This window comes from Callospermophilus lateralis, unplaced genomic scaffold, assembly GCF_048772815.1.
Source record: "Callospermophilus lateralis isolate mCalLat2 unplaced genomic scaffold, mCalLat2.hap1 Scaffold_65, whole genome shotgun sequence".
Lineage (NCBI taxonomy): Eukaryota > Metazoa > Chordata > Mammalia > Rodentia > Sciuridae > Callospermophilus > Callospermophilus lateralis.
In genome coordinates, this window is record NW_027514826.1 from 3,319,184 (window position 1) to 3,336,052 (window position 16,869).

Below are 16,869 nucleotides of genomic sequence, written 5' to 3' on the forward strand. Positions count from 1 at the left end.
GTACTTCTGCATATCTTACAGATGTACTTCCAGTCACTGTCACAGAGATGTTTATTATAGATGTAAGTTGTATAACTTAAAGGATAACTTGTAGATTTATAAAATATTATGACATTAAATGTCTAGAATGACTATAATGTACTCCAACTTTTTCTAGAATAGAGATTTTTGCTTTTTACTTAAGTATATGTTCCAATTTTGACACTTAAAATTTTTTCTATTTGTATTTAAGTAATAAAAATTCTAAACTCTTACATAAACAAATGGCTTTTTGGAATGTCTTATTATTACTGCTATATTCAGAAGCTATAATTTTGAGGTCTTGATGTTCAGGGGAGATATCAAAAATAATTATAAAGAATTACTTAAACTACACAAAATGCAAGAATTATTAAAATTATAAAGAAGTTCAAAGACAAATTAATCAGAAAAGTTTTACTATTCAACTAAAAACAAGATCAATATTAATTAAAATTTGTTCACTCATTCTGTATGCCCATATGTGCACATACTTACATACACAGATTCACATAGAAACAGTGGTATAAATAGATGATTTTTATTTAGAGTTTACATTTTTCTGTTGAAATTCTTTCTATTATCTCCTTATATCAAGTTCCATTTTATGATTATATCCAATGATTTATCCATGTTGTATGCTTTCATGAGAGTCATTTAAGAATATTTATTTTCTAATTCCATAATCTGCATTATCTTTGCATCTCTTTCTATTAATTGTTTTTGTGGTCTTCTTTATTGAGCACATTTTATTACTTTTTATACATTATATTATTAGTCTGTTGCTCCATAAGAAATTACTCCCAAGCTTAAAACAATCAATAATTATTATCTCATAATTTATCTGGGCCAGGAATCTGTTGTGGTTAATCTGGATGGTTGTGACTCAGGGTATCTTTTGTGGATACATGCAGTCAAGTTTTCAGCCAGGGCTTAAGTCATTTAAAAAGGCTGAAAAACTACTTTCAAGCTCACATAAAAGGCTGGATAACCACTCTGTAGCTCATGCAATTGGCAATTATGAGGAGGGTGTTTAATTACCCACCATGTGTTCTGTATATCTACTTAACTAATGATGCAACCGATGACTTCAGAGCTAATGATCTCATGTTGTGAGGGGAGATCCCAAGATAGAAATCATGTTTTTTTTTAAATAACCTAATTTCAGAGGTGACATACCTTTTCTTTTGTCATATTCTTTTAAGTTAATAAGTCCAGTTCACACTCAAGGGGAGATGATTACAAAAATGATGTATGTCCCACAGCAAAGAGTTCATTAGGGAACATCTTTGAGGCTATCTATTGCACACATCTAGTGATTTTTGCAAGCATGCTGGACATTATACCATTCTGTGTTTCAGGTCTCATTTTATTTCTTTTTAAGACTATTGGGTTCTCTTTTTCCAGATAACTACTTTATTGTGAGATCCTTGTAATCTCATCAAAATGTTTTCAAACCTTTTTATTTAGAGAGGGGTCAATATAATCCCTTGCTCTAAGGCTAGAATAATCAGTTGTGCTTAAAATGTAAACCTTTCTAGAGTCACAGAATATTCATCAAGATCTCTCCTCTGGTTTTTTTTATTGTTGGTTGTTCAAAGCATTACATAGTTCTTGATATATCATATTTCACACTTTGATTCAAGTGGGTTATGAACTCTCATTTTTACCCCGCATACAGATTGCAGAATCACATCAGTTACACTTCCTTTGATTTATACATTGTCATACTAATGTTTGTTGTATTCTGCTGCTTTCAAAAATGTTATCTCTCATATACCTAAAACAGATACTAATGCAGGAATGCACTGTAGATGCACTATAATGTACATTATATTACCTTTATATTGATGTTGTAGAAAATAGCCTATTTCATCTTCCTTGTATCATAATTTTTCTATGTTAAAATCTAGATTGTGTGAAAAATGAATTGTAGTAAAGACACCAGATATTTGGTAAACAAAATAATTATTCATTACAATTTTGATTTAGAGGTAGAATAATAGATAATAAGTATAATTGAAATATTCACAAGAGTGAAAATAATTTGGAAATTCATATTTCAGTGTCTTCTTTTCATATCAATAATACAATGAACTATGCTTCTGATCAACTTCATTGCCTTTGTGATATGATGCAGCATATAATTTTGCATAATTGACAAACATAGAAGATAGTCAATAAGAAGGAAAGAAAGTTTGTCTGAAGGACTGTTTTCAGGCCTCCAGTTGAATGTCTTTTGTTCCGCTCTCAAACCAACTGAATTCACAAATTAGTCCATAAAATTCCCCTCTGTCTTTCAAAGTTTCTGCCTTGTTCTATCACTTCTAGGAAGTCACAGTGTGGGTTTCTTTCTCTCTCCTCTAGGAATCTACTCTCCTCCCTGTTGCTTTGTTCCAATTTTGCTAAGTGTACTGAAAAATAAGCATCCTGAGGGCAGGTTACTTTGCCCACTTTCAAGTTTCTGCCTACTGTCCCCTGCTGATGTTGGGGCTCAGAAAATGATACACTGATGGGGAGGCTCTAGATGCAGCCTCAGAAGCAGAGTTTGTAAACTTTTCCTACCCTCCTGTCTCTTACTCTTCTTCATTGTCCCCTGAGGTAATCCAGAAAAACTAGAATGTTTCTTGCCCCTAGGCAGTTCACAGACCAGAATCTCTGTCCCCAAAACCAGCCATAAAAACTAAAATGTTTTACTCTCACTTTCCCCCACCTCTGTATAGGAGATAGACATAAATAATAATCTAACCTACTTTGTTTGGTTACAAGTCATAAGAACCCCATTCCGGAAAGGACATTTTTTTCATATCGGAAAAGGAAGAAATCCTACAACCAATGGGTCAAGAAGCATCTGCACAGACAGGCTTCTCTAGGTACTCACCAGCCTCCAATCTGTTCTATTAGATCAGATGCTTTTTGTCCAAGAGTATGTCTGCATAGCTGTACATCCTTCATCAAATCTAAGCATAAAAAATTGACAGTTCAGCCTGGGTCCATTGGTGTTCAATTTGAAGTCTCCTGTGTTGTGTAAACTGATGACTGAACAAATTTATTAGGATGTTCTCTTGCTCACCTGTCTTGTGTTATAGGGGTGTTGGCCCTAACTTTTATTATGAACAAGAAAGGGATTACCCTCTGTTCTGCCCCTACAGTGAGCATCAAGATCAATGATAATAGTTTGAACAATGATGATCTTTGTTCATAAATCTTAGTATTTAGGTTTAGAGAAAATAAGCAAATTTCCCAAACAGAGATGGGCTTTCACTGGTTTTCAGGTCTTCTCTTTCTCCACGTAGTCCCATTTCCACATCTCCACTTTAAAGCGACAACAGCAAAATAATGTTGGCATGACAGTTAATAGGCTGCACAGGCAGAGGAGAAAAGAATTATATCCATGTTCATTATGAAATCCTCAAAGTCCCATCACAACTTAATTTCTGCTTATTATTTTATCATGCCAAATATTCCATTTTTCAGCAATAAGAATCGAGTTTAAAAAAGAAAAAAAGAAAAGAACACAAAGAATAGAGAATTTATAATCATGATTTATTTTAAGATCCATGTTTTAAACAATATTTCCCTTTCCAGATTTCTGGACAATTTGATCAGAGGGAACACTCCACCTGCCGGGTGTTTCTCCCCCTTGATCCTGGCTATAATTATGAGTAATGACTCCCAGCTGTTCTCCTTGTGGTGCATTTCTTTTTTCTGCACATTTGGTACTGATGAGACAGGACATTGAAGGTTGGGACATGTACATGTGTAGATATTCCAAATATACATATGGAATTGTATGTTTATATGCATGCAGTTAGAATTTCTACAGAAAGCTCTCCATGTCAAGTGGTGGGAAAAAAACAGTTCACCTACTAAAAAGAGTGGATATTCTATTTTGTTCACCTCTCATTTTTTTGATCAGGTTCTGTCCAACTTTTTTTCTCCAAATTCGATCAGGACAGAAACTTTGTTGCAACAATTTCAATTGAGTTTAGGGGACAGAGTTTTAGGAGTCAATCACTCTGAGGGTACCATTTAAGGGTTAGGGACAGAGCTTCTAATTCTATCTATCTATGCTTTTTATTACAAACAGGAGGGACAACAGAATATATATTTGTTAAACCACAAATAGAATTGATACATCAAATTATAATCTGTGAATTCACAGTCAGAAATAAGTATTCCTCAATATTCTACATCAGCAGTTTTATTATCATTACATGATAGCTATCAGTATATCCAGAATTTTTTTTTAAATTTGAGATTAAGTAACACACTTTATAATTCATCATGTTTAGTAAAAGTCACTTACAATGAGCATGGAATTGGTTAAGTAGATGCCAGAGGGTTAGGCCACATTCCTAGGCATGCCCCTTTCCCCTCTTCCTCTCAAGAATGCAAATTGAAATGAAAATAAGATAAAGTAATAATAATGTTTTTGGAAAACTTTGAATTTTTTTCAACTTGAAAATAGGCATAACTTATGTTTTTCAATATTCATAATTACAAATTACAAAAGTCCTCATAGCTATGGACATGTAAGAATGTAATATATTTACATCTTTGGTGAGAACCATTTAACTACACATTATCTATTGACTGTGAAAAAAATGGAATTCAAATGACATATTGATAAATATCACTGTGAGAATTTGGAAATAGATATTAATTTAAATAGGCATCTGGGTCATTACTTACCTGAGAAATTCATTGAGTTCAGCACCATATAGTGAATAAAGAAAATGTCTTAGATTCAGAGAGAACAGGGTTCAAATACTGCTAGTAATATGGAGTTGAACAAATTACCTACATCCTCTAAGCTTTAGTCTAAGTAGGGATAATAATTTACAAGTAGCTAGAAATACTAAATTAAGTAATCATGTAAAAGTCTTGATTTTCTCTCACTTCAGGTATCAAGTCATTTCTCCTTGTGGATTCAACCAATTGCTGATTAAAAATATTTGGGGGAAGAAGCTACATCTATACTGAACACTTACAGATCTTCCACTTGGCATTATTCCTAAGTAATACAGTATAACAACTTTTTGCCTAAGAAGTTTTTTTACATTATTTTAGGTATTATAAGTGGCTAGAAGTGATTTAAAGTATTCAGGAGGATGTGAACAGGTTATGTGCACATACAACACCATTTTGTATTAAGGGACTCCAGCCTCTGTGGATTTTGATATCCCTGGGTCCCTAGAACTAATCCCCTGTGGATACTGAGGGAGAACTTTATGTACCATTTGTCTTCCTGCAAATCATTCATTTTCCCCTTACGTTTTGACTATTATCTATTTCTGCTATAGAAAATAATTATGCTACTCCAATATAGGACAGGAGACCAAAATATTCTACCTTCAAGATGACTGTTTGGCATAGGAATGACTTGGAGCTGATTATTGTGAGAAATAGGAGACACACAGAGAAAAGCTCTGAAAAAAGCCTTTCTTAAGAGAAATTTACATCTATAGAGGAAATTTCCACTTGTGTGTGTACCTTTTCCTCTGTATCAGGAAGAGAAGGCTGACTAAATTACTAGGGACACTGAAGGAGAAAGCACTAATTTGAACCTGAATAACAAACCTTACTTACTCTTCTTTACCGTGCTTTTCCTGATCATCTCCCCATAACTTGCCTCTTCATAGTTTGGTTTCAAGATGTAACAGAAGGTGCTACTTAAGCCAGGTTTCTAAGCCACTTCTTTGAGATATACCCATATATATGAGTTATGCATGTTAATAAGCTTCTGTGTGTGTGAGGGCAGTCCCATTTTATTCTCTGATGGAAGCCCCATCAGAGAACTTACGAGGGTAGAAAAAAAATGGTATTTTCCTTCTCTACACTGCTTGGTACTCACTCTTATCCTTTCTTGTGCTTTTCCAAGTTTCATAGGAATTGGAAGACAGGAAACATCTTTATTGATTTGTGAACACAGATCATTGTTGTTCAAACAATTATCAAAGCAGCTGGGATTCTGTATGGAATTTAGTTCTGCCAATGAGCTGGAAGGTAGAAAACTGGTAAAGGCCATTCAGCCTCTGGCAGTGAAAATAGGCTTCAGAAATGTGAACTTTCACTATGTGGCCTCCACTGATGCACCTCATTGCCAGCCACCAGATTTGAGTCTGCTGGATCATTCTGCTGAGTAGCAGTGTTTCATGAAGCTTCCTGATCTCTGTGGGGTCAGTAGTACCTTCCGGAACTCTGCATTATAGCAATGTAAATGAAAACATGAAAATTTGAAATCTTGACTTCCCCCTCATCTTTTCCAGTCCTTTGTTAGTATCTGATGGAGTTAGGCCATCCTGTCCCAAAATGCAGCACCTTGGCATTTCAGGAAACAGCAGAAGCAGGAAGGACACTCTCACTTTCCTCTCACTTTTTTTCCCCTGAAGCTGACCATAACACCTAGGAAATATTTTCTGACTTTGCCCTGAAGCAGGTCATCAGATACTCTTTCGAGAGGTACTCCCCTCCCAGGAAAGGAGTATCATTATTTCTGACGACACAGGGTGACAGAGATGAATCTGAACAAACACACCTTGATAAGTCCCCCTCAGTTTTACTCTTTCCTTCCCCCCCCATATTTTTTTAACACAGTAATACTTCTCCACAATTATATACTTCCTCAAACCTTGTATAGGAATTATATAGGTTTATTATTTTCTTTAGGTTTTTCATTTCTTTATGAAATTCCTTATGTCCCATAGAACTTAAGTTAAATTGGTATGCTTTTTTCATGTTCATCTGTCTTTGTCAGCTTTCCTTTCAAACCCAGCAAGAGTCTCTAAGAGGGCTGAGGAAAATCTTTTTCTCCCCTTTACACTTACTTCCCTGTATTAAATCACTCTGCACTTGAAATAGCTAGGGGTTTTTCCTGCACTTAACTTTAAGTAATACACTTGCCACATTAGGTTCAAACCTATTCTAGACACTGGGTATTTATTGTTTAAATATCTTTATTTATTTATTTATTTATTTATTTATTTATTATTTATTTATTTTATATGGTGCTGAGAATCGAACACAGTGCCTCACATGGGTTAGGCAAGCGTTCTACCACTGAGACACAAACCCAGCCCCTAGACATTAGGTATTTGAAGTAGAAAAAAGTTTTCTCTTTGAAAAGCCTAGGGAGTAGGCAACTCCATCATCAGAAAAATCAATCTCTTCATTTATTTGCAAGAAACGTTATCTCTTTTCTGGATTAAATTAAATTTTATAATTAATAACTATGATACATATTATTCAATTTCTCATCTTCTCATAAGTAATTAAATCTATCTTATCATAATGTATTGATATTAGGTGCTTATTGCACTGCCAGACATAAAGAAATAATTAGAATTCTCTACCACTTAATATTCTCATGACATCTGTCCTTTCCCACAAATTGTAAAAGCAGAACACATCTGGAATGTGAATCAACCTGATTAAAACCCTGAGTATGAGGTTATAGTTGTATCGATAGCATTTACTGTAAAATTTGCTATTTTTTTATTACTGTCAATTAAGTTTAAAAAAATCCTCAACGCTAATGATTTAACATCAATGTAATATAATATCAATGACCAACTATTAACAAGACAAATAAGTACCTTTGGTCTCTCCCCTTCTCCCTCCCTCTTATCCATCCTTCTCTTTTCTTTTTACAATTTTAAAAGGTGGAAGGTGAATAGTTTCTTTCATCCCTGAAATCTCTGACATTCTACGTCTCTCTTGAAGAAAAAATAAAATCTTTTTTTTTCTGTAGGAATTTTGTCCAAAATCTTCCTTCTAGTTCTGGGAATGAGTAATCCTCTTTCACTTACTATCTATATGTATCTCTTCTGTTCATCTATATGTAGCCCTTGTGGCTCATTATGTAGATTTGTTCCAGTTTCTAAACTTACTACGAATTTACATTTCAATACCCTATAAGGTGTTATTTATAAAATAACTTGTCTTTGATTTCTCTAAGACCAAACAAAATTGGCAGCCTGAGACTCAATGACTTAGATAAGCTATAAAGAACAGATGTAATCTAATCTATATTAGGGGATTCTTGAAATACTGGGTTGAGAATTTGATACAGGCAAAGTCTGGGATCAAGAAGAAGAAAAAAAAATGCCATGTTCATTTACCTTAGGTTGCAACAGAGAAACCTAGGATCACATCTGCCTTGTACTCTCCCTCCTTATTCTAAAATTTACCTATTCAGGAATCCCTACCTGGAATCAGCTCAGTCTGGTGTAGCCTTCAGATGGGAAATGGTGATGGGAAGCAGGTGTGCATTTCCAACAAGCTCCGAGCTGTAGCGGCTGCTGCTGATCTATAGAGCACACTTGAAATATCAAGGTTGAAGACAAAGAAGAAGAAGGGGGGAAGAAGAAGGAGGAGGAGGAGACAATTGACTATGCAACTTTACAAAGGTTAAGCCATCAGAATAGATTTTGAAGGCAAAAAAGGCCAAGATAGCAACCCAAGGGCTACTAAAGTCCTAGGCCAGAGGAGGGCCTGTCTCTGGGGAGTCGCAATAGACCAGCTCTAGCCACTTGCTCCAAAAATCAAATGGGAAAAAATGATATTGGAAAGCAGGAAAGAACATTATTTAGTATAGCCATAATGAGAAGGCAAGTCTGTAAATGTCCTCAGCCCTGTCTTCCTGGACACTGACCAGAGTTATAGGATTAAATAGGGGAAGAAACTAAAGTGGAGGGAATAGAAATCTGCATAGCGAACCAGTCTCAGTCAACCTGTGGTCTGGTTGATAGTTGTGCCAGGTCTAGTTCAGGGAAGGTCCACTGGCCCCAGGGAACCCATTACCACTAGAAGGGGCAACTCAGGTCTCATTCTGAGATAATTGCTTTTGGTTCTGGAAGGCAGCCTCAGTTCCCATCCTTAGATAATTGCTCCTGCTGAAGATGAGGGGCATTCTCATCACCATTGGGTGGTCTTCCTGCAAGGCCCACTGTTTCTAGAATCTTGAAAATATCTTAGTTATTCCTATCTTGATGTCTTTAGCCTTGAAGGGGGCGGATTACCAGTGTCAGATGGAAACTCCTTAAATGTTTACCATGTCTGCGTACACAACTGAGCCAGAATCCGACCCAAAGTTCGAGGCAGAAAGGAGACAGATACAAAACGAAGGCAAAGATGCTGAGATTTTATTCTGCTTTTAGTTACCTCCCTGAACATCTGCAGGCTTTGGTGAAGTTAGTGCTTTTAAGCTATAACAGCTTCTTAGTCCCTATTATAAAAGTTCAGCTGACCCCTGAGAGAGGTATTACCTGGAAAAAAGCCAGGAAGAATAAATTTAAAGAAGTATTAGTTCCTTTGGAATTACTGTGTCTTTAAATTATGATAAGGAAGATCAAGTTAGGTCTAAATAGAACAAGTTCATTGCTTCTTTTAGGTTGTTTTTTGGATTTATTTATTTATTTATTTATTTATTTATTTATTTATTTATTTATTTATTTTTTGGTGGGGGAAGGTACTGGGATTCAAGCCAAGGGCAATTTAATACTAAGCCACATACCTATCTATTTTTATTTATTTATTTTTTTGTTTGTTTTGAGAAGGAGCCTCACTGAATTGCTGAGGAGACTGGCCTTGAACTTGTGATTCTCCTGTTTCTCCCAAACTGCTGGAATTACAGGTGAGCACCACTGTGCCCAGCTTCTATTAGCAATTTAAAGCATGGAAATGTTTCAGACAAGCAATTTTAAAATTTTACTTCCTTCAGATTATTTTTATTTTTTGCTCCCATAGAGTTTGATAAACGTTGTTTAGGAATATCAGTTTCTCTCTCTTATATCAAGATGAACCAAGGAAAAACATTTTCTGTGCCTGCAAGCACAGAGAAAGGTACATGGTCACAGCCATAAATAATAAAGTGTTAGAACCTTAAGGGACAAGAACTCAGTGGGGTTGAGTCTAGAACAGCAGTTATTTATATACACGCCACTCCTTAATCTCATTTGTACACTAAGAATAGAGATTTTTCTATGCAATTTTGGAAAACTTGTGCTATGATGCTTTTGCTTTTTGTTTTGTTTTGTTTTGTTTGTTTGTTTGTTTTGGTACAAGAGATTGAACCCAGGGGCACTAAATATGGGCCACATCCACAGTCCTTTTTAGTTTTTGAGACAAGGTCTTGCCAAGTTGCTTAGGACTTTTCTAAATTGCTGAGGCTGACTTTAAACTCATGATCCTCCTGCCTCAATCTCTGGAGCTGCTGGAATTACAGGTGTGTGCCACAAGTAGGAATATTGTGCTGTGTTCTTAAGGAAAGCATATGCTTTGTCCTTCATTATCTTACACCGTAAATAACTGAAGATTGATAATAGACGATGCTACAAATAGAAAAGTAAACATAATATGATGAGAATTATGCTATTTTTAAAATGTGTAACTCTTAAATAATATATATTTTTACATACTTTTTACACACATAATTGCAAGTGCAATTGATCAAAATTTGATTAGAAATGCAGCCCTCTGAAATTCATACATACTAGTGACATTCAAGTATGTATGATACACTAGTGGCAAAATAATTGGGAAAACAAGGCAAAACTGTTAACTACCTAAATTCTTCTTCAAACTGCAGGTCAGTATTGGAGTATATGTGTGTGTGTATGTATTTACTTATCATATTTTATCTATAATAAACCACAGATATCTTTCACTAAATATTTTGCTTTAACTGTTTTGTTTTTTCCTCCTGGACTTAAGTTACCCACAAACATATTAACAAAGTCTCTTAAGAAACTTGCCACCCTTATGGAACACCGAGTTCATTCTAGATGCATTAGGGAAATCATATTAATGTACCCTCCTGATGTAAAAGAATCATTCATTCTGACAAAGGTAATACCTTTGTAGTAGTTTAGGGTAAATCTCAACCAACAATTTCATACTGAAATTATGTCCAATGATATACCCATTTAAGTAGGAAATCTGCAATGAAGTCATGTTACTTTACTTGTAGCCTCATTAGGCACCACAAGTAAACTGGAAAGTCTAAAGTATATCCTGACATTGTAAATATTACTTAACCCTATTCACAAAACTTCAAATGCTTTGTTTCTTGTGTCCTGAATATATTCATAATTTATTAAGTCTCAAATAAAATTTGAATTTAGCACCAACATGTCTTGGAAAATGAGTGTGACCCTTACTTCTTTCATTTTTTCTTCTTTTCTCCCTTTTTAAAGTCATTTAAAAACTGGTTATAAATGAAATCCCCCTTGTGACTATAGTGGAAAATGAAATAGAAAAAAAAAAACATGTAAGAATACAGAAGAGGATAAAAACCTTACAATTCTAGCCTCATAAGAGAACCACTGTACATATTTCAGCATATTTTCTTCAATATTTATATGCTAAACATTTTCTTTAAACTTTGCAGAAAGCAAAAAGTAGAAAATGTTTTTAAATGATACTTTTCACATAAAAGAATATTGTATATCACATTTAATTTATAATCCAGCTTTCCACTTTAATAGCATACATCATTTTTTTTCTTCCTTTATGGGGTTTATTTACATGATACACATACTCATTCTTTTCTTTTTAAAAACTAGATTTAGATTTTTGCAGTTTCAAATCAAAAGCACTAGCATCCCCTAGTGGCTTAACAGATTTTAAGCACAAAGGCATATACATAAACTTGTCTGAATTTTCTTAATAATGCATATACTAATTGAAAATATCATATTTTAGTATCTAATTTTAATGTTTTTTTTTAATTTCCAAGTATAAGTTGATAATAAAGTAGTTAAAAATGTTTAAATTACTATACTGATTTAAACACAATTTTAATATTTTGTTATATATTTTTCTATCCCTCTTCATAATAAAAATATATTTAAATCACTTAGATTTATTTTTTAAATAGGGTTTTAGGTTTGTATACATATAAATCTCTTGGGGTTTTGATAAAAAGAAAATTATCATTTTAAAAGTTTAGGTGGGACTTGATATTCTGTATTTCTCATAAACACCCCAAATTTACCAATTGAAGCTCCAAGCAGCACACTCTGAATACTAACAGATTAAAATTTATTTAAATTTGTGTATAAATTATTTTAAAATATTTACAAATATTCCATATAACTAGTGGTATAGTTACATTTTGAAAAGACAGATGTTCTAATAATTAACAGATTTATGTATATTTTAATATACTATTTTGTATTAATAAGTTAAAAAAAAATTCCCCAGTTGTATTCCTCTTTGATGTCTTTTCAATTTAGAAATGTGAAAACATAAAGCTATTTGATATACAATTTACCTTTAAATGTTTATCACCTAGTAGAAATATTTCACTGAGTCAAAATTCAATCTAAAGAATGAATTTCAACTGTATTGTTTTTATCTGCACCAAATGTCAAAGGGACAATGAATTTAGCACAATTTTTAGGCACACAATAAAAACTTTATAACTTCTAGATATTATTATATTATTCCATAAAATACAGTATTTAATTGCAGCCTCCAACTATTATAGACTTATTAATGATTTTTTTAGGCAACAATACTTAAAGAATTATGGCTAAGAAATAGTAACTAAAAAGTCGTGCCTCTTTCTGCTAAGGGACACTCTACCTATTACCTGTGACATTAAATAGCCAAAGATGCTTGGTTTGAGTAAACTCCTATCCCTAAGTTTGTATCATAGTTAGAAGAAAAGAAATCACTTGAATGTTAGATGGATGGATTTTGCTACTTAAATTTTATCATTTTTCACAGATTATATAAAGCCTTAAATGCTAAGGAAAATGTTATTATTTAATTTTTATTGTTCAAATTTTGCTGTATTTGTGCATTATAGTTAGACCTACAAGAATTCATTGTCACATATATAACAATAAAATTTGGTCAATTTTGTTCTCTAGTAACTCTCTTTTTCCTCCTCTTTATCCTCCCCCTATTTTTAAATATCTCCTTTTAATTATAATCTTATTTTAATAAACATTATTTATAGGAAAGCAGATAAAAAAGAGAATGAGATTATGTGTATTAAAAGAACATTTAATTGGTGATAAGTAACAGTATATTACTCACTTATTTCTATTTTGGAAGAGAAATAAAAGCAAAATTATTACACAGATGCTAAGAAACATGGGGAATAATAATCATTTTGATGTACAAATAACACAATTATATTTATAAAATGGAAAAGAAAGCAAAACCCTACTAGAATTACGTTAGTCCACCATACAAAAAACCAAGCATGTATTATCATCTGAGTTGTTCAAATTAGAAAAATCAAAGTATAAGGACTTTAATAACATACCTTATCACTAGGAGCCAATGATCCAATTTGACTAAGACCCAGCAAAAATAATAAGCTCCTCAAGACAAGGAACTACAGCCCTTTAATGCATGCATTAAAAGCACACATCATGAGGAAGAATCATCACATTGCCTCTGTTCACTTTATCCAGGAGTCCCTTAAAGGAACCCTCAACACAGGTTGGGTCAGAGCCTCCAGTAAGGGATGGACATTTCAGCCTTTAGAAAGATTGGGAGTGAGTCATCACTGATATGCATCTAGAATGTATTTGTCTATACTGACAAAATATCTTTTTGTTTTCTACTTCAATCATTTGTAAGCTGAAAAACTAACACCCATCTCTAATGAAAATTTCAAACTCTTGTCACATATACCACAGCACAGTCTGTAACACATATGGGACTGAACACATGAGTAGGCCAGGCATGGAACACAAGTACTTTGAGAGGTGACAGTATGAGAGATGAGAAAACTATTCTGTTTAAAGTGCCATAAGTAGCAATATAAACTAAAGAGTAACAACCTGACAAAAAGAGTGATTAGGAAGTAGCTACTATAAATTATTTTAGCTTTAGATATTTATTTTATACTGATTTAGTTGTATAATCATTTTATTAGCACTTAAATGTAATTTGCCCTCACAACCTCTTATATAATAAAGTGTTAAAACCTTAAGGGACAAGAACTCAGTGGGGTTGAGTCTAGAACAGCATATAAGAGGTTGTGAGGGGAATGGGAAAATAAACAAGGAGAGAAATGAATTACAGTAGATGGGGTAGAGAGAGAAGTTGGGAGAGGAGGGGAGGGGGGATACTAGAGGATAGGAAAGGTAGCAGAATACAATAGTTACTAATAGGGCATTATGTAAAAATGTGGATGTGTAACCGATGTGATTCTACAATCTGTATTTGGGGTAAAAATGGGAGTTCATAACCCACTTGAATCTAATGTATGAAATATGATATGTCAAGAGCTTTGTAATGTTTTGAACAACCAATAAAAAAATAAATGTAATTTTCCAATAATTTGAGTGCACACTAGCTGTCTAAATGCAAGACACATTTATAAGTAAAAAAATTATAAACTTATGACACTCTTATGCCTCTCTCCTTATGATGTTTTCAACTTTTAATCATTTGTATTTCTTTCTTTGCAGACACAGGATAATTAATATAGAAATGTCATTTTGAGTTTAGATTTTACATACATTTATTATTTCACTTAAAATAGTTTCCAGCTGTAGTTAATATTGATTTGAATTTCTATATATATGAAAGTAAGATATTTACTTTCATCCTATATTTCTTCTTCTTTTTAAATATTTCACTGAGGAATCTCTAGCAATCACAGAAAAATCTTCCAGTGTGAACTAATTTGGACTATTTTACTACTCTGTAGAAATTACTACTCCTGTTAGATTTTTTACAAGTAAAACTGTAGAATATGGAGCTGGGGGCATAGCTCTGTGGTTAAATGCTTGCCTAGCATGCATGAAACTATGGGTATGATCAGCAGCACTGCAAAAGAGACAGAGGAAGAAACGAAGGAAGAAAAAAAGGGAGGGAGAGAAGAAACACACACACACATAAATTTTGCAAATGAGACCTTCCAGCAGGTAGAATGGTAGCCTCTTGAGCATGTGTTTTGAATTTATATGAAATGGAAGACAAATGCACACACTAAGTTATTATTACATGTAAGACAAAAACAGTAACTAGTGTTCTGTGAGTCTTATTTTGTCTGTGGGTAGTATATTACCTAACTAATTCTAAATCATCTCTGTGTTAGATTTCCATTGCTGTGAGAAATATCTGAGAGAAATCCACTTTAAAGGAGAAAAGGTCTATTTTGGCTCAGAGTTTCAGAGGTTTTGTTTTATGGTCAGCTGGCTTTATTGCTTTGTGGATGGTGGCAAAGCAGAAAATCATGGGAAGTGTGTGGTAAACCAAAGCTGCTTATCCCATGACAGCTAGGAAAAACAAAGAGAGGAGAAGTGGCCAAACACCTGACTTCCTTCCATCAGGCCCCACCTCCTAAAAGTTCCACCACCTCCTAGTAGCCCCATTGGTGAGGTAGGGGGGACCAAGCCTTGAATACATGAACTTTTGGGAGAAAAATGAAGTTCTAAATTATAACAATCTATACGAAGTATCATTTACTCTACAATCCAAAATTTTTAACACAATAAAATACAACTGAAATTACCTTCGGTATATTCCCTTTTTAAATAGGGAAATATTCTGATTTTAAAACACTGAACAAGGTTATCTTAATTTTGTGAGCTAAAAGAAATAGTGTAGGATGGGTTATTCATCAAGTAGGAGAATACTTTCTGTATTTCTGATTAAAAACAATATTCAGAAAATATCACATAATCAGGGGCAGATAATAGCTGAAGATATTCAATTGTTTATCATAACACTACCTTTTTACCATTTATCTCAGTATCTTGGATGAAGACATACATCTTCTTAAATATTTATCCAAATGTGGAACTAACAGGTAATATTATTGGAAAGTTGAATCAAATTTTTAAAAAGTTTGATAGATTTAGGTTGACAATTCATAAACTACATTAGGAAGAACATGACTTTATTGAATACTATTAGTATTTTCTGAAAGATAAATCTGAGAAATATTAGGTGAGTAAAGCTTAATTTGATTTATTTTTTATCTTTTTTTTCTTTTTTATTTATTTATATTTTTTTAGTCTGAAGAACCTTTCAGAACTTTTGAATATCTGATGTTTATCAAAATATGCAAGATAATAATACAGTATAAATATTTTAGAAAATTTATCTGACCAAAGATTTTTTTAAGGAACATTACATAGGATGATTCTATGAGATGAATTTTGCATGGTTTAGTTCAAAATTCAAAATGCCAAATCATCAAACTGAAATTTAATGAGGATCAACAAAAAAACCTACATATTTAGATCATACTTAAAAATATTAAACAAATGAGCAAACGATGAGGTCATCTGCCATAGTGATTCTATATGAACAAAGAATGTTTCTAATTTGAACAAAGAAACAGTCAAATGCATGGTTGGGGTGTAGCTCAGTGGTACAGCACTTGCCTACTATGTGCAAGGCTCTGGGTTCAATTCTGTGCACTGCAAAACCAAACAAATAAACAACAAACAAAAACATACACACCCACACAATTGCAGTACTAATGTAATAATAAGAAATATAGGAGATGAGTTCATTGAATTAACATCATTGCAGTCCATGTGGAAGCATAACCTGGGACATTTCACAAATAGGTTATGCAATTGTACAACACTTAATCCTAAGTGTCCCAAAGAAAGGCACCTATCCTTCACATTTTGTCCTGGATATCACTTTAACTAGAACAGACCTGCATCAGTCCCTTTGTGCTGTCAAACAACTATAAAATCTCATTTGCATATGAAAATAAACATTTCTTTCTCATGTATCTGCAGGTCATTTTTGAACCTCTACTGATCCCAGTCAAGGTGGAAATCTGGTTCTGGGCTGTGGACTGGATCTGGGTGGCCTCCATGTATCTCTCATTTCTCCTTGGACCAGCCAGTGTACATT